The sequence below is a fragment of the Arachis ipaensis genome, chromosome B04 (assembly GCF_000816755.2).
Source record: "Arachis ipaensis cultivar K30076 chromosome B04, Araip1.1, whole genome shotgun sequence".
Classification (NCBI taxonomy): Eukaryota; Viridiplantae; Streptophyta; class Magnoliopsida; order Fabales; family Fabaceae; genus Arachis; species Arachis ipaensis.
Window position 1 is genome coordinate 123,165,032 of NC_029788.2, and position 775 is coordinate 123,165,806.

Below are 775 nucleotides of genomic sequence, written 5' to 3' on the forward strand. Positions count from 1 at the left end.
GACTTTGAAATATAATATTATGTTATTTTATTTTTGGCACTATTAATTTATTTAAAAAAAAATCCTTTGAAGAAGGGTGCTTTGATTTAGAAAAATTTTAAGTTAAGAAGTGACTCAAATCATGTCTCTTGTTCAATTTAAAAGCTTTAGATAATTTTATCTCAAACTAAGAAATAACTCGATTAGAGATTTTTAAATGTTCTCTTAACTTTTTCATGTAAGATTCAGTGCAAACTACAATTTAACTTGAGAATATTATATGTTTCTTCCTTAATCCGTTTTAGAATTAATGACCACTTATAGATCAAGATAACATAAAAACCAATGGAGTTTAAAAACTCACAATATGAACAAGAAGAAAAATGTTATCAACTTTTATAATTGAGTTAGCGAATTTTTTCGAGGTATAAATAAAAAAGCCATTAGCTCCACAAGTATGATCCAATACTCCTTATATTTCACAAACTCAAATTATTTTCACGTAAATCATAAGTGTCGGAATTTTCTTGCATATATTTTTTCTATCGATAAAAAAAACTACAATTTTATCAATTTGTGTCTATCCAAAGTTTATTCTAAATTAATTTTTCACTAAGTAACTCTTCGAATAATTTTAAAAAATAATTGACTTAAACTAAGTATCTAATTTTAGTTACATGAAATATGAATCAAGGGCTCGAGATATAAGTTTTTATAGTTTATTGTTAATATAATTTTATAAAATTTTATTAATTTCCCCTTTAAAAGAAAATTATTTTAACTCAAAGTTCAAAGT